The sequence below is a fragment of the Lissotriton vulgaris genome, chromosome 8, assembly GCF_964263255.1.
Source record: "Lissotriton vulgaris chromosome 8, aLisVul1.2, whole genome shotgun sequence".
In the NCBI taxonomy this organism is placed as follows: Eukaryota; Metazoa; Chordata; class Amphibia; order Caudata; family Salamandridae; genus Lissotriton; species Lissotriton vulgaris.
This window is the reverse complement of record NC_141696.1, coordinates 1,528,683,197-1,528,704,146: the sequence shown is the minus strand read 5'-3', so window position 1 is coordinate 1,528,704,146 and position 20,950 is coordinate 1,528,683,197. Positions and strand designations below refer to the sequence as shown.

General features: G+C 38.0%; 10 non-coding genes across 10 annotated transcripts; all 10 read left to right on the top strand.

Moving 5' to 3' along the window:
- Positions 1–700: 700 nt before the first annotated feature.
- TRNAF-GAA (transfer RNA phenylalanine (anticodon GAA)) lies at positions 701–773 on the top strand. Its single transcript has one exon. It is a non-coding gene; the product is annotated as a tRNA-Phe (tRNA).
- Positions 774–3,606: 2,833 nt separating this feature from the next.
- TRNAF-GAA (transfer RNA phenylalanine (anticodon GAA)) lies at positions 3,607–3,679 on the top strand. The gene has a single exon. It is a non-coding gene; the product is annotated as a tRNA-Phe (tRNA).
- A 510-nt stretch (positions 3,680–4,189) lies between these two features.
- Positions 4,190–4,262, top strand: TRNAF-GAA (transfer RNA phenylalanine (anticodon GAA)). The gene has a single exon. It is a non-coding gene; the product is annotated as a tRNA-Phe (tRNA).
- A 5,746-nt stretch (positions 4,263–10,008) lies between these two features.
- TRNAF-GAA (transfer RNA phenylalanine (anticodon GAA)) lies at positions 10,009–10,081 on the top strand. The gene has a single exon. It is a non-coding gene; the product is annotated as a tRNA-Phe (tRNA).
- A 1,091-nt stretch (positions 10,082–11,172) lies between these two features.
- On the top strand, positions 11,173–11,245 carry TRNAF-GAA (transfer RNA phenylalanine (anticodon GAA)). The gene has a single exon. It is a non-coding gene; the product is annotated as a tRNA-Phe (tRNA).
- Positions 11,246–11,752: 507 nt separating this feature from the next.
- On the top strand, positions 11,753–11,825 carry TRNAF-GAA (transfer RNA phenylalanine (anticodon GAA)). Its single transcript has one exon. It is a non-coding gene; the product is annotated as a tRNA-Phe (tRNA).
- Positions 11,826–12,916: 1,091 nt separating this feature from the next.
- Positions 12,917–12,989, top strand: TRNAF-GAA (transfer RNA phenylalanine (anticodon GAA)). The gene has a single exon. It is a non-coding gene; the product is annotated as a tRNA-Phe (tRNA).
- A 510-nt stretch (positions 12,990–13,499) lies between these two features.
- Positions 13,500–13,572, top strand: TRNAF-AAA (transfer RNA phenylalanine (anticodon AAA)). Its single transcript has one exon. It is a non-coding gene; the product is annotated as a tRNA-Phe (tRNA).
- A 2,252-nt stretch (positions 13,573–15,824) lies between these two features.
- Positions 15,825–15,897, top strand: TRNAF-AAA (transfer RNA phenylalanine (anticodon AAA)). Its single transcript has one exon. It is a non-coding gene; the product is annotated as a tRNA-Phe (tRNA).
- A 3,996-nt stretch (positions 15,898–19,893) lies between these two features.
- TRNAF-AAA (transfer RNA phenylalanine (anticodon AAA)) lies at positions 19,894–19,966 on the top strand. Its single transcript has one exon. It is a non-coding gene; the product is annotated as a tRNA-Phe (tRNA).
- Positions 19,967–20,950: the final 984 nt, after the last annotated feature.

The window sequence follows — 20,950 nt, the reverse complement described above, 5'->3', positions numbered from 1 at the left end:
TGCGGAATGATACAGGACTCCTTAAAACATATCTCACCATATGAGGTTAAAAATCCAGGTCCTGCATCTATTTTGTTAAATGGTTTAAATTAAAGTATGATAACCACAGCTATAAGCAGGCCGAAATAGCTAAGTTGGGAGAGCGTTAGACTGAAGATCTAAAGGTCCCTGGTTCAATCCTGGGTTTCGGCACAGTTGAGAGGTTCCTTGCTTCTAACAAAATAGGTCTTGGAATCAGCTGTAGTACTTTTTTCTCTATCAACATTTTTATCAACTGATCTACAAAATGATCAATTCAACTTAGACTTTGCTTTCTGTCCTCCTTTTAAACTTTCTTCCACCTATCTTGCCTTCAGGTTTGACTATGAATGTTTTCCATTTCGTCCTTTTTTGTAAAGTAAACTCTTGTCTGCATCACATTCCACTTCCCCTTGAACACAGATGTCAGTAGTCAGATGACATTGCTTACCTACTCATGCCAAATATATCTGGGTAATATAGTGCTAGTCCATTCAGAGTTAAAAAAACAACTACCTAACCTGGATCCCAAAAATGCTATTTACCCATTGCACCAGTTAACTGGGGAATGATACAGGACTCCTTAAAACATATCTCTACCATATGAGGTTAAAAATCCAGGTCCTGCATCTATTTTGTTAAATGGTTCAAATTAAAGTATGAAGACCCCAGCTATCAGAAGGCCGAAATAGCTCAGTTGGGAGAGCGTTAGACTGAAGATCTAAAGGTCCCTGGTTCAATCCCGGGTTTCGGCACAGTTGAGAGGTTCCTTGCTTCTAACTAAATAGGTCTTGGAATCAGCTGTAGTACTTTTTCTCTATTAACATTTTTGTCAACTGATCTACAAAATGATCAATTCAACATAGACTTTGCTTTCTGTCCTCCTTTTAAACTTTCTTCCACCTATCTTGCCTTCCGGTTTGACTATGAATGTTTTCCATTTCGTCCTTTTTTGTAAAGTAAACTCTTGTCTGCATCACATTCCACTTCCCCTTGAACACAGATGTCAGTAGTCAGATGACATTGCTTACCTACTCATGCCAAATATATCTGGGTAATATAGTGCTAGTCCATTCAGAGTTAAAAAAACAACTACCTAACCTGGATCCCAAAAATGCTATTTACCCATTGCACCAGTTAACTGGGGAATGATACAGGACTCCTTAAAACATATCTCTACCATATGAGGTTAAAAATCCAGGTCCTGCATCTATTTTGTTAAATGGTTCAAATTAAAGTATGAAGACCCCAGCTATCAGAAGGCTGAAATAGCTCAGTTGGGAGAGCGTTAGACTGAAGATCTAAAGGTCCCTGGTTCAATCCTGAGTTTCGGCACAGTTGAGACGTTCCTTGCTTCTAACAAAATAGGTCTTGGAATCAGCTGTAGTACTTTTTCTCTATTCATCAAATTTTTTCCAACTGATCTACAACACAATCAATTTAACATAGACTTTGCTTTATGTCCTCCTTCTAAACTTGCTTCCACCTCTCTTACCTTCAGGTTTGACAATGAATATTTCCCATTTCATGCTTTTTTGTAAAGTAAACTCTTGTCTGCATTACCTTCCACTTCCCCTTGAACACAGATGTCAGTAGTCAGATGACATTGCTTACCTACTCATGCCAAATATATCTGGGTAATATAGTGCTAGTCCATTCAGAGTTAAAAAAACAACTACCTAACCTGGATCCCAAAAATGCTATTTACCCATTGCACCAGTTAACTGGGGAATGATACAGGACTCCTTAAAACATATCTCTACCACATGAGGTTAAAAATCCAGGTCCTGCATCTATTTTGTTAAATGGTTTAAATTAAAGTATGAAGACCACAGCTTTAAGCAGGCCGAAATAGCTCAGTTGGGACAGCCTTAGACTGAAGATCTAAAGGTCCCTGGTTCAATCCCGGGTTTCGGCACAGTTGAGAGGTTCCTTGCTTCTAACAAAATAGGTCATGGATTCAGCTGTAGTACTTTTTTCTCTATCAACATTTTTATCAACTGATCTACAAAATGATCAATTCAACATAGACTTTGCTTTCTGTCCTCCTTTTAAACTTTCTTCCACCTATCTTGCCTTCAGGTTTGACAATGAATGTTTCCCACTTCGTCCTTTTTTGTAAAGTAAACTCTTGTCTGCATCACATTCCACTTCCCCTTGAACACAGATGTCAGTAGTCAGATGACATTGCTTACCTACTCATGCCAAATATATCTAGGTAATATAGTGCTAGTCCATTCAGAGTTAAAAAAACAACTACCTAACCTGGATCCCAAAAATGCTATTTACCCATTGCACCAGTTAACTGGGGAATGATACAGGACTCCTTAAAACATATCTCTACCATATGAGGTTAAAAATCCAGGTCCTGCATCTATTTTGTTAAATGGTTCAAATTAAAGTATGAAGACCCCAGCTATCAGAATGCTGAAATAGCTCAGTTGGGAGAGCGTTAGACTGAAGATCTAAAGGTCCCTGGTTCAATCCCGGGTTTCGGCACAGTTGAGAGGTTCCTTGCTTCTAACAAAATAGGTCTTGGAATCAGCTGTAGTACTTTTTCTCTATTCATCAATTTATTTCCAACTGATCTACAACACAATCAATTTAACATAGACTTTGCTTTATGTCCTCCTTCTAAACTTGCTTCCACCTCTCTTACCTTCAGGTTTGACAATGAATATTTCCCATTTCATGCTTTTTTGTAAAGTAAACTCTTGTCTGCATTACCTTCCACTTCCCCTTGAACACAGATGTCAGTAGTTAGATGACATTGCTTACCTACTCATGCCAAATATATCTGGGTAATATAGTGCTAGTCCATTCAGAGTTAAAAAAACAACTACCTAACCTGGATCCCAAAAATGCTATTTACCCATTGCACCAGTTAATTGCGGAATGATACAGGACTCCTTAAAACATATCTCTACCATATGAGGTTAAAAATCCAGGTCCTGCATCTATTTTGTTAAATGATTTAAATTAAAGTATGAAGACCACAGCTATAAGCAGGCCGCAATAGCTCAGTTGGGAGAGCGTAAGACTGAAGATCTAATGGTCCCTGGTTCAATCCCGGCTTTCGGCACAGTTGAGAGGTTCCTTGCTTCTAATAAAATAGGTCTTGGAATCAGCTGTAGTACTTTTTTCTCTATCAACATTTTTATCAACTGATCTACAAAATGATCAATTCAACATAGACTTTGCTTTCTGTCCTCCTTTTAAACTTTCTTCCACCTATCTTGCCTTCAGGTTTCACAATGAATGTTTCCCATTTCGTCCTTTTTTGTAAAGTAAACTCTTGTCTGCATCACATTCCACTTCCCCTTGAACACAGATGTCAGTAGTCAGATGACATTGCTTAACTACTCATGCCAAATATATCTAGGTAATATAGTGCTAGTCCATTCAGAGTTAAAAAACAACTACCTAACCTGGATCCCAAAAATGCTATTTACCCATTGCACCAGTTAATTGGGAATGATACAGGACTCCTTAAAACATATCTCTACCATATGAGGTTAAAAATCCAGGTCCTGCATCTATTTTGTTAAATGGTTCAAATTAAAGTATGAAGACCCAAGCTATCAGAAGGCCGAAATAGCTCAGTTGGGAGAGCGTTAGACTGAAGATCTAAAGGTCCCTGGTTCAATCCCGGGTTTCGGCACAGTTGAGAGGTTCCTTGCTTCTAACAAAATAGGTCTTGGAATCAGCTGTAGTACTTTTTCTCTATTCATCAAATTTTTTCCAACTGATCTACAACACAATCAATTTAACATAGACTTTGCTTTATGTCCTCCTTCTAAACTTGCTTCCACCTCTCTTACCTTCAGGTTTGACAATGAATATTTCCCATTTCATGCTTTTTTGTAAAGTAAACTCTTGTCTGCATTACCTTCCACTTCCCCTTGAACACAGATGTCAGTAGTCAGATGACATTGCTTACCTACTCATGCCAAATATATCTGGATAATATAGTGCTAGTCCATTCAGAGTTAAAAAAACAACTACCTAACCTGGATCCAAAAAATGCTATTTACCCATTGTACCAGTTAATTGCGGAATGATACAGGACTCCTTAAAACATATCTCTACCATATGAGGTTAAAAATCCAGGTCCTGCATCTATTTTGTTAAATGGTTTAAATTAAAGTATGAAGACCACAGCTATAAGCAGGCCGAAATAGCTCAGTTGGGAGAGCGTTAGACTGAAGATCTAAAGGTCCCTGGTTCAATCCCGGGTTTCGGCACAGTTGAGAGGTTCCTTGCTTCTAACAAAATAGGTCTTGGAATCAGCTGTAGTACTTTTTCTCTATTCATCAAATTTTTTCCAACTGATCTACAACACAATCAATTTAACATAGACTTTGCTTTATGTCCTCCTTCTAAACTTGCTTCCACCTCTCTTACCTTCAGGTTTGACAATGAATATTTCCCATTTCATGCTTTTTTGTAAAGTAAACTCTTGTCTGCATTACCTTCCACCTCCCCTTGAATACAGATGTCAGTAGTCAGATGACATTGCTTACCTACTCATGCCAAATATATCTGGGTAATATAGTGCTAGTCCATTCAGAGTTAAAAAAACAACTACCTAACCTGGATCCCAAAACTGCTATTTGCCCATTGCACCAGTTAATTGCGGAATGATACAGGACTCCTTAAAACATATCTCTACCATATGAGGTTAAAAATCCAGGTCCTGAATCTATTTTGTTAAATGGTTTAAATTAAAGTATGAAGACCACAGCTATAAGCAGGCCGCAATAGCTCAGTTGGGAGAGCGTTAGACTGAAGATCTAAAGGTCCCTGGTTCCATCCCGGGTTTCGGCACAGTTGAGAGGTTCCTTGCTTCTAACAAAATAGGTCTTGGAATCAGCTGTAGTACTTTTTTCTCTATCAACATTTTTATCAACTGATCTACAAAATGATCAATTCAACATAGACTTTGCTTTCTGTCCTCCTTTTAAACTTTCTTCCACCTATCTTGCCTTCAGGTTTGACAATGAATGTTTCCCATTTCGTCCTTTTTTGTAAAGTAAACTCTTGTCTGCATCACATTCCACTTCCCCTTGAACACAGATGTCAGTAGTCAGATGACATTGCTTACCTACTCATGCCAAATATATCTAGGCAATATAGTGCTAGTCCATTCAGAGTTAAAAAAACAACTACCTAACCTGGATCCCAAAAATGCTATTTACCCATTGCACCAGTTAACTGGGGAATGATACAGGACTCCTTAAAACATATCTCTACCATATGAGGTTAAAAATCCAGGTCCTGCATTTATTTTGTTAAATGGTTTAAATTAAAGTATGAAGACCACAGCTATAAGCAGGTCAAAATAGCTCAGTTGGGAGAGCGTTAGACTGAAGATCTAAAGGTCCCTGGTTCAATCCTGTGTTTCGGCACAGTTGAGAGGTTCCTTGCTTCTAACAAAATAGGTCTTGGAATCAGCTGTAGTACTTTTTCTCTATTCATCAATTTTTTTCCAACTGATCTACAACACAATCAATTTAACATAGACTTTGCTTTATGTCCTCCTTCTAAACTTGCTTCCACCTCTCTTACCTTCAGGTTTGACAACGAATATTTCCCATTTCATGCTTTTTTGTAAAGTAAACTCTTGTCTGCATTACCTTCCACCTCCCCTTGAATACAGATGTCAGTAGTCAGATGACATTGCTTACCTACTCATGCCAAATATATCTGGGTAATATAGTGCTAGTCCATTCAGAGTTAAAAAAACAACTACCTAACCTGGATCCCAAAACTGCTATTTGCCCATTGCACCAGTTAATTGCGGAATGATACAGGACTCCTTAAAACATATCTCTACCATATGAGGTTAAAAATCCAGGTCCTGCATCTATTTTGTTAAATGGTTTAAATTAAAGTATGAAGACCACAGCTATAAGCAGGCCGCAATAGCTCAGTTGGGAGAGCGTTAGACTGAAGATCTAAAGGTCCCTGGTTCAATACCGGGTTTCGGCACAGTTGAGAGGTTCCTTGCTTCTAACAAAATAGGTCTTGGAATAAGCTGTAGTACTTTTTTCTCTATCAACATTTTTATCAACTGATCTACAAAATGATCAATTCAACATAGACTTTGCTTTCTGTCCTCTTTTTAAACTTTCTTCCACCTATCTTGCCTTCAGGTTTGACAATGAATGTTTCCCATTTCGTCCTTTTTTGTAAAGTAAACTCTTGTCTGCATCACATTCCACTTCCCCTTGAACACAGATGTCAGTAGTCAGATGACATTGCTTACCTACTCATGCCAAATATATCTAGGTAATATAGTGCTAGTCCATTCAGAGTTAAAAAAACAACTACCTAACCTGGATCCCAAAAATGCTATTTACCCATTGCACCAGTTAACTGGGGAATGATACAGGACTCCTTAAAACATATCTCTACCATATGAGGTTAAAAATCCAGGTCATGAATTTATTTTGTTAAATGGTTCAAATTAAAGTATGAAGACCACAGCTATCAGAAGGCTGAAATAGCTCAGTTGGGAGAGCGTTAGACTGAAGATCTAAAGGTCCCTGGTTCAATCCCGGGTTTCGGCACAGTTGAGAGGTTCCTTGCTTCTAACAAAATAGGTCTTGGAATCAGCTGTAGTACTTTTTCTCTATTCATCAAATTTTTTCCAACTGATCTACAACACAATCAATTTAACATAGACTTTGCTTTATGTCCTCCTTCTAAACTTGCTTCCACCTCTCTTACCTTCAGGTTTGACAATGAATATTTCCCATTTCATGCTTTTTTGTAAAGTAAACTCTTGTCTGCATTACCTTCCACTTCCCCTTGAACACAGATGTCAGTAGTCAGATGACATTGCTTACCTACTCATGCCAAATATATCTGGGTAATATAGTGCTAGTCCATTAAGAGTTAAAAAAACAACTACCTAACCTGGATCCAAAAAATGCTATTTACCCATTGTACCAGTTAATTGCGGAATGATACAGGACTCCTTAAAACATATTTCTACCATATGAGGTTAAAAATCCAGGTCCTGCATCTATTTTGTTAAATGGTTTAAATTAAAGTATGAAGACCACAGCTATAAGCAGGCCGAAATAGCTCAGTTGGGAGAGCGTTAGACTGAAGATCTAAAGGTCCCTAGTTCAATCCCGGGTTTCGGCACAGTTGAGAGGTTCCTTGCTTCTAACAAAATAGGTCTTGGAATCAGCTGTAGTACTTTTTCTCTATTCATCAAATTTTTTCCACCTGATCTACAACACAATCAATTTAACATAGACTTTGCTTTATGTCCTCCTTCTAAACTTGCTTCCACCTCTCTTACCTTCAGGTTTGACAATGAATATTTCCCATTTCATGCTTTTTTGTAAAGTAAACTCTTGTCTGCATTACCTTCCACCTCCCCTTGAATACAGATGTCAGTAGTCAGATGACATTGCTTACCTACTCATGCCAAAAATATCTGGGTAATATAGTGCTAGTCCATTCAGAGTTAAAAAAACAACTACCTAACCTGGATCCCAAAACTGCTATTTGCCCATTGCACCAGTTAATTGCGGAATGATACAGGACTCCTTAAAACATATCTCTACCATATGAGGTTAAAAATCCAGGTCCTGCATCTATTTTGTTAAATGGTTTAAATTAAAGTATGAAGACCACAGCTATAAGCAGGCCGCAATAGCTCAGTTGGGAGAGTGTTAGACAGAAGATCTAAAGGTCCCTGGTTCCATCCCGGGTTTCGGCACAGTTGAGAGGTTCCTTGCTTCTAACAAAATAGGTCTTGGAATCAGCTGTAGTACTTTTTTCTCTATCAACATTTTTATCAACTGATCTACAAAATGATCAATTCAACATAGACTTTGCTTTCTGTCCTCCTTTTAAACTTTCTTCCACCTATCTTGCCTTCAGGTTTGACAATGAATGTTTCCCATTTCGTCCTTTTTTGTAAAGTAAACTCTTGTCTGCATCACATTCCACTTCCCCTTGAACACAGATGTCAGTAGTCAGATGACATTGCTTACCTACTCATGCCAAATATATCTAGGTAATATAGTGCTAGTCCATTCAGAGTTAAAAAAACAACTACCTAACCTGGATCCCAAAAATGCTATTTACCCATTGCACCAGCTAAGTGGGGAATGATACAGGACTCCTTAAAACATATCTCTACCATATGAGGTTAAAAATCCAGGTCCTGCATCTATTTTGTTAAATGGTTTAAATTAAAGTATGAAGACCACAGCTATAAGCAGGCCGAAATAGCTCAGTAGGGAGAGCATTAGACTGAAGATCTAAAGGTCCCTGGTTCAATCCCGGGTTTCGGCACAGTTGAGAGGTTCCTTGCTTCTAACAAAATAGGTCTTGGAATGAGCTGTAGTACTTTTTTCTCTATCAACATTTTTATCTACTGATCTACAAAATGATCAATTCAACATAGACTTTGCTTTCTGTCCTCTTTTTAAACTTTCTTCCACCTATCTTGCCTTCAGGTTTGACAATGAATGTTTCCCATTTCGTCCTTTTTTGTAAAGTAAAATCTTGTCTGCATCACATTCCACTTCCCCTTGAACACAGATGTCAGTAGTCAGATGACATTGCTTACCTACTCATGCCAAATATATCTAGGTAATATAGTGCTAGTCCATTCAGAGTTAAAAAACAACTACCTAACCTGGATCCCAAAAATGCTATTTACCCATTGCACCAGTTAACTGGGGAATGATACAGGACTCCTTAAAACATATCTCTACCATATGAGGTTAAAAATCCAGGTCCTGCATCTATTTTGTTAAATGGTTCAAATTAAAGTATGAAGACCACAGCTATCAGAAGGCTGAAATAGCTCAGTTGGGAGAGCGTTAGACTGAAGATCTAAAGGTCCCTGGTTCAATCCCGGCTTTCGGCACAGTTGAGAGGTTCCTTGCTTCTAACAAAATAGGTCTTGGAATGAGCTGTAGTACTTTTTCTCTATTCATCAAATTTTTTCCAACTGATCTACAACACAATCAATTTAACATAGACTTTGCTTTATATCCTCCTTCTAAACTTGCTTCCACCTCTCTTACCTTCAGGTTTGACAATGAATATTTCCCATTTCAAGCTTTTTTGTAAAGTAAACTCTTGTCTGCATTACCTTCCACTTCCCCTTGAACACAGATGTCAGTAGTCAGATGACATTGCTTACCTACTCATGCCAAATATATCTGGGTAATATAGTGCTAGTCCATTCAGAGTTAAAAAACCAACTACCTAACCTGGATCCCAAAAATGCTATTTACCCATTGCACCAGTTAATTGTGGAATGATACAGGACTCCTTAAAACATATCTCTACCATATGAGGTTAAAAATCCAGGTCCTGCATCTATTTTGTTAAATGGTTTAAATTAAAGTATGAAGACAACAGCTATAAGCAGGCTGCAATAGCTCAGTTGGGAGAGCGTTAGACTGAAGATCTAAAGGTCCCTGGTTCAATCCCGGGTTTCGGCACAGTTGAGAGGTTCCTTGCTTCTAACAAAATAGGTCTTGGAATAAGCTGTAGTACTTTTTTCTCTATCAACATTTTTATCAACTGATCTACAAAATGATCAATTCAACATAGACTTTGCTTTCTGTCCTCTTTTTAAACTTTCTTCCACCTATCTTGCCTTCAGGTTTGACAATGAATGTTTCCCATTTCGTCCTTTTTTGTAAAGTAAACTCTTGTCTGCATCACATTCCACTTCCCCTTGAACACAGATGTCAGTAGTCAGATGACATTGCTTACCTACTCATGCCAAATATATCTAGGTAATATAGTGCTAGTCCATTCAGAGTTAAAAAAACAACTACCTAACCTGGATCCCAAAAATGCTATTTACCCATTGCACCAGTTAACTGGGGAATGATACAGGACTCCTTAAAACATATCTCTACCATATGAGGTTAAAAATCCAGGTCCTGCATCTATTTTGTTAAATGGTTCAAATTAAAGTATGAAGACCAAAGCTATCAGAAGGCCGAAATAGCTCAGTTGGGAGAGCGTTAGACTGAAGATCTAAAGGTCCCTGGTTCAATCCCGGGTTTCGGCACAGTTGAGAGGTTCCTTGCTTCTAACAAAATAGGTCTTGGAATCAGCTGTAGTACTTTTTCTCTATTCATCAAATTTTTTCCAACTGATCTACAACACAATCAATTTAACATAGACTTTGCTATATATCCTCCTTCTAAACTTGCTTCCACCTCTCTTACCTTCAGGTTTGACAATGAATATTTCCCATTTCATGCTTTTTTGTAAAGTAAACTCTTGTCTGCATTACCTTCCACTTCCCCTTGAACACAGATGTCAGTAGTCAGATGACATTGCTTACCTACTCATGCCAAATATATCTGGGTAATATAGTGCTAGTCCATTCAGAGTTAAAAAAACAACTACCTAACCTGGATCCCAAAAATGCTATTTACCCATTGCACCAGTTAATTGCAGAATGATACAGGACTCCTTAAAACATATCTCACCATATGAGGTTAAAAATCCAGGTCCTGCATCTATTTTGTTAAATGGTTTAAATTAAAGTATGAAGACCACAGCTATAAGCAGGCCGAAATAGCTAAGTTGGGAGAGCGTTAGACTGAAGATCTAAAGGTCCCTGGTTCAATCCCGGGTTTCGGCACAGTTGAGAGGTTCCTTGCTTCTAACAAAATAGGTCTTGGAATCAGCTGTAGTACTTTTTTCTCTATCAACATTTTTATCAACTGATCTACAAAATGATCAATTCAACATAGACTTTGCTTTCTGTCCTCCTTTTAAACTTTCTTCCACCTATCTTGCCTTCAGGTTTGACTATGAATGTTTCCCATTTCGTCCTTTTTTGTAAAGTAAACCCTTGTCTGCATCACATTCCACTTCCCCTTGAACACAGATGTCAGTAGTCAGATGACATTGCTTACCTACTCATGCCAAATATATCTGGGAAATATAGTGCTAGTCCATTCAGAGTTAAAAAACACAACTACCTAACCTGGATCCCAAAAATGCTATTTACCCATTGCACCAGTTAACTGGGGAATGATACAGGACTCCTTAAAACATATCTCTACCATATGAGGTTAAAAATCCAGGTCCTGCATCTATTTTGTTAAATGGTTCAAATTAAAGTATGAAGACCCCAGCTGTCAGAAGGCCGAAATAGCTCAGTTGGGAGAGCGTTAGACTGAAGATCTAAAGGTCCCTGGTTCAATCCCGGGTTTCGGCACAGTTGAGAGGTTCCTTGCTTCTAACAAAATAGGTCTTGGAATCAGCTGTAGTACTTTTTCTCTATTAACATTTTTGTCAACTGATCTACAAAATGATCAATTCAACATAGACTTTGCTTTCTGTCCTCCTTTTAAACTTTCTTCCACCTATCTTGCCTTCCGGTTTGACTATGAATGTTTTCCATTTCGTCCTTTTTTGTAAAGTAAACTCTTGTCTGCATCACATTCCACTTCCCCTTGAACACAGATGTCAGTAGTCAGATGACATTGCTTACCTACTCATGCCAAATATATCTGGATAATATAGTGCTAGTCCATTCAGAGTTAAAAAAACAACTACCTAACCTGGATCCAAAAAATGCTATTTACCCATTGTACCAGTTAATTGCGGAATGATACAGGACTCCTTAAAACATATCTCTACCATATGAGGTTAAAAATTCAGGTCCTGCATCTATTTTGTTAAATGGTTTAAATTAAAGTATGAAGACCACAGCTATAAGCAGGCCGAAATAGCTCAGTTGGGAGAGCGTTAGACTGAAGATCTAAAGGTCCCTGGTTCAATCCCGGGTTTCGGCACAGTTGAGAGGTTCCTTGCTTCTAACAAAATAGGTCTTGGAATCAGCTGTAGTACTTTTTCTCTATTCATCAAATTTTTTCCAACTGATCTACAACACAATCAATTTAACATAGACTTTGCTTTATGTCCTCCTTCTAAACTTGCTTCCACCTCTCTTACCTTCAGGTTTGACAATGAATATTTCCCATTTCATGCTTTTTTGTAAAGTAAACTCTTGTCTGCATTACCTTCCACTTCCCCTTGAACACAGATGTCAGTAGTCAGATGACATTGCTTACCTACTCATGCCAAATATATCTGGGTAATATAGTGCTAGTCCATTCAGAGTTAAAAAAACAACTACCTAACCTGGATCCCAAAAATGCTATTTGCCCATTGCACCAGTTAATTGCGGAATGATACAGGACTCCTTAAAACATATCTCTACCATATGTGGTTAAAAATCCAGGTCCTGCATCTATTTTGTTAAATGATTTAAATTAAAGTATGAAGACCACAGCTATAAGCAGGCCGCAATAGCTCAGTTGGGAGAGCGTTAGACTGAAGATCTAAAGGTCCCTGGTTCAATCCCGGATTTCGGCACAGTTGAGAGGTTCCTTGCTTCTAACAAAATAGGTCTAGGAATCAGCTGTAGTACTTTTTTCTCTATCAACATTTTTATCAACTGATCTACAAAATGATCAATTCAACATAGACTTTGCTTTCTGTCCTCCTTTTAAACTTTCTTCCACCTATCTTGCCTTCAGGTTTCACACTGAATGTTTCCCATTTCGTCCTTTTTTGTAAAGTAAACTCTTGTCTGCATCACATTCCACTTCCCCTTGAACACAGATGTCAGTAGTCAGATGACATTGCTTAACTACGCATGCCAAATATATCTAGGTAATATAGTGCTAGTCCATTCAGAGTTAAAAAAACAACTACCTAACCTGGATCCCAAAAATGCTATTTACCCATTGCACCAGTTAACTGGGGAATGATACAGGACTCCTTAAAACATATCTCTACCATATGAGGTTAAAAATCCAGGTCCTGCATCTATTTTGTTAAATGGTTTAAATTAAAGTATGAAGACCACAGCTGTAAGCAGGCCGAAATAGCTCAGTTGGGAGAGCGTTAGACTGAAGATCTAAAGGTCCCTGGTTCAATCCCGGGTTTCGGCACAGTTGAGAGGTTCCTTGCTTCTAACAAAATAGGTCTTGGAATCAGCTGTAGTACTTTTTCTCTATTCATCAAATTTTTTCCAACTGATCTACAACACAATCAATTTAACATAGACTTTGCTTTATATCCTCCTTCTAAACTTGCTTCCACCTCTCTTACCTTCAGGTTTGACAATGAATATTTCCCATTTCATGCTTTTTTTGTAAAGTAAACTCTTGTCTGCATTACCTTCCACTTCCCCTTGAACACAGATGTCAGTAGTCAGATGACATTGCTTACCTACTCATGCCAAATATATCTGGGTAATATAGTGCTAGTCCATTCAGAGTTAAAAAAACAACTACCTAACCTGGATCCCAAAAATGCTATTTACCCATTGCACCAGTTAATTGCGGAATGATACAGGACTCCTTAAAACATATCTCACCATATAAGGTTAAAAATCCAGGTCCTGCATCTATTTTGTTAAATGGTTTAAATTAAAGTATGAAGACCACAGCTATAAGCAGGCCGAAATAGCTAAGTTGGGAGAGTGTTAGACTAAAGATCTAAAGGTCCCTGGTTCAATCCCGGGTTTCGGCACAGTTGAGAGGTTCCTTGCGTCTAACAAAATAGGTCTTGGAATCAGCTATAGTACTTTTTTCTCTATCAACATTTTTATCAACTGATCTACAAAATGATCAATTCAACATAGACTTTGCTTTCTGTCCTCCTTTTAAACTTTCTTCCACCTATCTTGCCTTCAGGTTTGACTATGAATGTTTTCCATTTCGTCCTTTTTTGTAAAGTAAACTCTTGTCTGCATCACATTCCACTTCCCCTTGAACACAGATGTCAGTAGTCAGATGACATTGCTTACCTACTCATGCCAAATATATCTGGGTAATATAGTGCTAGTCCATTCAGAGTTAAAAAAACAACTACCTAACCTGGATCCCAAAAATGCTATTTACCCATTGCACCAGTTAACTGGGGAATGATACAGGACTCCTTAAAACATATCTCTACCATATGAGGTTAAAAATCCAGGTCCTGCATCTATTTTGTTAAATGGTCCAAATTAAAGTATGAAGACCCCAGCTATCAGAAGGCCGAAATAGCTCAGTTGGGAGAGCGTTAGACTGAAGATCTAAAGGTCTCTGGTTCAATCCCGGGTTTCGGCACAGTTGAGAGGTTCCTTGCTTCTAACAAAATAGGTCTTGGAATCAGCTGTAGTACTTTTTTCTCTATTAACATTTTTATCAACTGATCTACAAAATGATCAATTCAACATAGACTTTGCTTTCTGTCCTCCTTTTAAACTTTCTTCCACCTATCTTGCCTTCAGGTTTGACTATGAATGTTTTCCATTTCGTCCTTTTTTGTAAAGTAAACTCTTGTCTGCATCACATTCCACTTCCCCTTGAACACAGATGTCAGTAGTCAGATGACATTGCTTACCTACTCATGCCAAATATATCTGGGTAATATAGTGCTAGTCCATTCAGAGTTAAAAAAACAACTACCTAACCTGGATCCAAAAAATGCTATTTACCCATTGTACCAGTTAATTGCGGAATGATACAGGACTCCTTAAAACATATCTCTACCATATGAGGTTAAAAATCCAGGTGCTGCATCTATTTTGTTAAATGGTTTAAATTAAAGTATGAAGACCACAGCTATAAGCAGGCCGAAATAGCTCAGTTGGGAGAGCGTTAGACTGAAGATCTAAAAGTCCCTGGTTCAATCCCGGGTTTCGTCACAGTTGAGAGGTTCCTTGCTTCTAACAAAATAGGTCTTGGAATCAGCTGTAGTACTTTTTCTCTATTCATCAAATTTTTTCCAACTGATCTACAACACAATCAATTTAACATAGACTTTGCTTTATGTCCTCCTTCTAAACTTGCTTCCACCTCTCTTACCTTCAGGTTTGACAATGAATATTTCCCATTTCATGCTTTTTTGTAAAGTAAACTCTTGTCTTCATTACCTTCCACCTCCCCTTGAATACAGATGTCAGTAGTCAGATGACATTGCTTACCTACTCATGCCAAATATATCTGGGTAATATAGTGCTAGTCCATTCAGAGTTAAAAAAACAACTACCTAACCTGGATCCCAAAACTGCTATTTGCCCATTGCACCAGTTAATTGCGGAATGATACAGGACTCCTTAAAACATATCTCTACCATATGAGGTTAAAAATCCAGGTCCTGCATCTATTTTGTTAAATAGTTTAAATTAAAGTATGAAGACAATAGCTATAAGCAGGCCGCAATAGCTCAGTTGGGAGAGCGTTAGACTGAAGATCTAAAGGTCCCTGGTTCCATCCCGGGTTTCGGCACAGTTGAGACGTTCCTTGCTTCTAACAAAATAGGTCTTGGAATCAGCTGTAGTACTTTTTTCTCTATCAACATTTTTATCAACTGATCTACAAAATGATCAATTCAACATAGACTTTGCTTTCTGTCCTCCTTTTAAACTTTCTTCCACCTATCTTGCCTTCAGGTTTGATAATGAATGTTTCCCATTTCGTCCTTTTTTGTAAAGTAAACTCTTGTCTGCATCACATTCCACTTCCCCTTGAACACAGATGTCAGTAGTCAGATGACATTGCTTACCTACTCATGCCAAATATATCTGGGTAATATAGTGCTAGTCCATTCAGAGTTAAAAAAACAACTACCTAACCTGGATCCCAAAAATGCTATTTACCCATTGCACCAGTTAATTGCGGAATGATACAGGACTCCTTAAAACATATCTCACCATATAAGGTTAAAAATCCAGGTCCTGCATCTATTTTGTTAAATGGTTTAAATTAAAGTATGAAGACCACAGCTATAAGCAGGCCGAAATAGCTAAGTTGGGATAGTGTTAGACTAAAGATCTAAAGGTCCCTGGTTCAATCCTGGGTTTCGGCACAGTTGAGAGGTTCCTTGCTTCTAACAAAATAGGTCTTGGAATCAGCTATAGTACTTTTTTCTCTATCAACATTTTTATCAACTGATCTACAAAATGATCAATTCAACATAGACTTTGCTTTCTGTCCTCCTTTTAAACTTTCTTCCACCTATCTTGCCTTCAGGTTTGACTATGAATGTTTTCCATTTCGTCCTTTTTTGTAAAGTAAACTCTTGTCTGCATCACATTCCACTTCCCCTTGAACACAGATGTCAGTAGTCAGATGACATTTCTTACCTACTCATGCCAAATATATCTGGGTAATATAGTGCTAGTCCATTCAGAGTTAAAAAAACAACTACCTAACCTGGATCCCAAAAATTCTATTTACCCATTGCACCAGTTAACTGGGGAATGATACAGGACTCCTTAAAACATATCTCTACCATATGAGGTTAAAAATCCAGGTCCTGCATCTATTTTGTTAAATGGTTCAAATTAAAGTATGAAGACCCCAGCTATCAGAAGGCCGAAATAGCTCAGTTGGGAGAGCGTTAGACTGAAGATCTAAAGGTCTCTGGTTCAATCCCGGGTTTCGGCACAGTTGAGAGGTTCCTTGCTTCTAACAAAATAGGTCTTGGAATCAGCTGTAGTACTTTTTTCTCTATTAACATTTTTATCAACTGATCTACAAAATGATCAATTCAACATAGACTTTGCTTTCTGTCCTCCTTTTAAACTTTCTTCCACCTATCTTGCCTTCAGGTTTGACTATGAATGTTTTCCATTTCGTCCTTTTTTGTAAAGTAAACTCTTGTCTGCATCACATTCCACTTCCCCTTGAACACAGATGTCAGTAGTCAGATGACATTGCTTACCTACTCATGCCAAATATATCTAGGTAATATAGTGCTAGTCCATTTCGAGTTAAAAAAACAACTACCTAACCTGGATCCCAAAAATGCTATTTACCCATTGCACCAGTTAACTGGGGAATGATACAGGACTCCTTAAAACATATCTCTACCATATGAGGTTAAAAATCCAGGTCCTGCATCTATTTTGTTAAATGGTTTAAATTAAAGTATGAAGACCACAGCTATAAGCAGGCCGAAATAGCTCAGTTGGCAGAGCGTTAGACTGAAGATCTAAAGCTCCCTGATTCAATCCCGGGTTTCGGCACAGTTGAGAGGTTCCTTGCTTCTAACAAATTAGGTCTTGGAATCAGCTGTAGTACTTTTTCTCTATTCATCACATTTTTTCCAACTGATCTACAACACAATCAATTAAACCTAGACTTTGATTTATGTCCTCCTTCTAAACTTGCTTCCACCTCTCTTACCTTCAGGTTTGACAATGAATATTTCCCATTTCATGCTTTTTTGTAAAGTAAACTCTTGTCTGCATTACCTTCCACTTCCCCTTGAACACAGATGTCAGTAGTCAGATGACATTGCTTACCTACTCATGCCAAATATATCTGGGTAATATAGTGCTAGTCCATTCAGAGGTAAAAAAACAACTACCTAACCTGGATCCCAAAAATGCTATTTACCCATTGCACCAGTTAATTGCGGAATGATACAGGACTCCTTAAAACATATCTCACCATATGAGGTTAAAAATCCAGGTCCTGCATCTATTTTGTTAAATGGTTTAAATTAAAGTATGAAGACCACAGCTATAAGCACGCCAAAATAGCTAAGCTGGGAGAGCGTTAGACTGAAGATCTAAAGGTCCCTGGTTCAATTCCGGGTTTCGACACAGTTGAGAGGTTCCTTGCTTCTAACAAAATCGGTCTCGGAATCAGCTGTAGTACTTTTTTTTCTATCAACATTTTTATCAACTGATCTACAAAATGATCAATTCAACATAGACTTTGCTTTCTGTCCTCCTTTTAAACTTTCTTCCACCTATCTTGCCTTCAGGTTTGACTATGAATGTTTTCCATTTCGTCCTTTTTTGTAAAGTAAACTCTTGTCTGCATCACATTCCAGTTCCCCTTGAACACAGATGTCAGTAGTCAGATGACATTGCTTACCTACTCATGCCAAATATATCTGGGTAATATAGTGCTAGTCCATTCAGAGTTAAAAAAACAACTACCTAACCTGGATCCCAAAAATGCTATTTACCCATTGCACCAGTTAACTGGGGAATGATACAGGACTCCTTAAAACATATCTCTACCATATGAGGTTAAAAATCCAGGTCCTGCATCTATTTTGTTAAATGGTCCAAATTAAAGTATGAAGACCCCAGCTATCAGAAGGCCGAAATAGCTCAGTTGGGAGAGCGTTAGACTGAAGATCTAAAGGTCTCTGGTTCAATCCCGGGTTTCGGCACAGTTGAGAGGTTCCTTGCTTCTAACAAAATAGGTCTTGGAATCAGCTGTAGTACTTTTTTCTCTATTAACATTTTTATCAACTGATCTACAAAATGATCAATTCAACATAGACTTTGCTTTCTGTCCTCCTTTTAAACTTTCTTCCACCTATCTTGCCTTCAGGTTTGACTATGAATGTTTTCCATTTCGTCCTTTTTTGTAAAGTAAACTCTTGTCTGCATCACATTCCACTTCCCCTTGAACACAGATGTCAGTAGTCAGATGACATTGCTTACCTACTCATGCCAAATATATCTGGGTAATATAGTGCTAGTCCATTCAGAGTTAAAAAAACAACTACCTAACCTGGATCCAAAAAATGCTATTTACCCATTGTACCAGTTAATTGCGGAATGATACAGGACTCCTTAAAACATATCTCTACCATATGAGGTTAAAAATCCAGGTGCTGCATCTATTTTGTTAAATGGTTTAAATTAAAGTATGAAGACCACAGCTATAAGCAGGCCGAAATAGCTCAGTTGGGAGAGCGTTAGACTGAAGATCTAAAGGTCCCTGGTTCAATCCCGGGTTTCGTCACAGTTGAGAGGTTCCTTGCTTCTAACAAAATAGGTCTTGGAATCAGCTGTAGTACTTTTTCTCTATTCATCAAATTTTTTCCAACTGATCTACAACACAATCAATTTAACATAGACTTTGCTTTATGTCCTCCTTCTAAACTTGCTTCCACCTCTCTTACCTTCAGGTTTGACAATGAATATTTCCCATTTCATGCTTTTTTGTAAAGTAAACTCTTGTCTTCATTACCTTCCACCTCCCCTTGAATACAGATGTCAGTAGTCAGATGACATTGCTTACCTACTCATGCCAAATATATCTGGGTAATATAGTGCTAGTCCATTCAGAGTTAAAAAAACAACTACCTAACCTGGATCCCAAAACTGCTATTTGCCCATTGCACCAGTTAATTGCGGAATGATACAGGACTCCTTAAAACATATCTCTACCATATGAGGTTAAAAATCCAGGTCCTGCATCTATTTTGTTAAATAGTTTAAATTAAAGTATGAAGACAACAGCTATAAGCAGGCCGCAATAGCTCAGTTGGGAGAGCGTTAGACTGAAGATCTAAAGGTCCCTGGTTCCATCCCGGGTTTCGGCACAGTTGAGACGTTCCTTGCTTCTAACAAAATAGGTCTTGGAATCAGCTGTAGTACTTTTTTCTCTATCAACATTTTTATCAACTGATCTACAAAATGATCAATTCAACATAGACTTTGCTTTCTGTCCTCCTTTTAAACTTTCTTCCACCTATCTTGCCTTCAGGTTTGATAATGAATGTTTCCCATTTCGTCCTTTTTTGTAAAGTAAACTCTTGTCTGCATCACATTCCACTTCCCCTTGAACACAGATGTCAGTAGTCAGATGACATTGCTTACCTACTCATGCCAAATATATCTGGGTAATATAGTGCTAGTCCATTCAGAGTTAAAAAAACAACTACCTAACCTGGATCCCAAAAATGCTATTTACCCATTGCACCAGTTAATTGCGGAATGATACAGGACTCCTTAAAACATATCTCACCATATAAGGTTAAAAATCCAGGTCCTGCATCTATTTTGTTAAATGGTTTAAATTAAAGTATGAAGACCACAGCTATAAGCAGGCCGAAATAGCTAAGTTGGGATAGTGTTAGACTAAAGATCTAAAGGTCCCTGGTTCAATCCCGGGTTTCGGCACAGTTGAGAGGTTCCTTGCTTCTAACAAAATAGGTCTTGGAATCAGCTATAGTACTTTTTTCTCTATCAACATTTTTATCAACTGATCTACAAAATGATCAATTCAACATAGACTTTGCTTTCTGTCCTCCTTTTAAACTTTCTTCCACCTATCTTGCCTTCAGGTTTGACTATGAATGTTTTCCATTTCGTCCTTTTTTGTAAAGTAAACTCTTGTCTGCATCACATTCCACTTCCCCTTGAACACAGATGTCAGTAGTCAGATGACATTTCTTACCTACTCATGCCAAATATATCTGGGTAATATAGTGCTAGTCCATTCAGAGTTAAAAAAACAACTACCTAACCTGGATCCCAAAAATTCTATTTACCCATTGCACCAGTTAACTGGGGAATGATACAGGACTCCTTAAAACATATCTCTACCATATGAGGTTAAAAATCCAGGTCCTGCATCTATTTTGTTAAATGGTTCAAATTAAAGTATGAAGACCCCAGCTATCAGAAGGCCGAAATAGCTCAGTTGGGAGAGCGTTAGACTGAAGATCTAAAGGTCTCTGGTTCAATCCCGGGTTTCGGCACAGTTGAGGGGTTCCTTGCTTCTAACAAAATAGGTCTTGGAATCAGCTGTAGTACTTTTTTCTCTATTAACATTTTTATCAACTGATCTACAAAATGATCAATTCAACATAGACTTTGCTTTCTGTCCTCCTTTTAAACTTTCTTCCACCTATCTTGCCTTCAGGTTTGACTATGAATGTTTTCCATTTCGTCCTTTTTTGTAAAGTAAACTCTTGTCTGCATCACATTCCACTTCCCCTTGAACACAGATGTCAGTAGTCAGATGACATTGCTTACCTACTCATGCCAAATATATCTAGGTAATATAGTGCTAGTCCATTTCGAGTTAAAAAAACAACTACCTAACCTGGATCCCAAAAATGCTATTTACCCATTGCACCAGTTAACTGGGGAATGATACAG